Consider the following 355-nt stretch of genomic DNA (forward strand, 5'->3'; position numbering starts at 1 on the left):
ATATATATATATATATATATATATATATAAAACCTGTAACTCACAAATGATATAAAATTTATGCTTGTGAGATTGAGTTAATATGCTGAAATTAAATCATACTAATTTTTTATAAATGTCATAGATTCATCTTGTTTATGACTGAATAGAATTAAATTGCCTCTATGTCCATTCATCTGTTCTTAGACATGTATACTAATGTTATAAAGCAACTATCTCAAATAATGCTTTAGTACACACAGATGGGCAAATATCTCTATGGAATATTGATTTTGAGTTCTTGAGGTATATCCAGGAGAAGTATACCCAGGTCATATAGTAGTTCTGTTTTCAGTATTTGAAGAACCTCAATACT

This window comes from Mastomys coucha, chromosome X (genome assembly GCF_008632895.1).
Source record: "Mastomys coucha isolate ucsf_1 chromosome X, UCSF_Mcou_1, whole genome shotgun sequence".
Taxonomy (NCBI): Eukaryota; Metazoa; Chordata; class Mammalia; order Rodentia; family Muridae; genus Mastomys; species Mastomys coucha.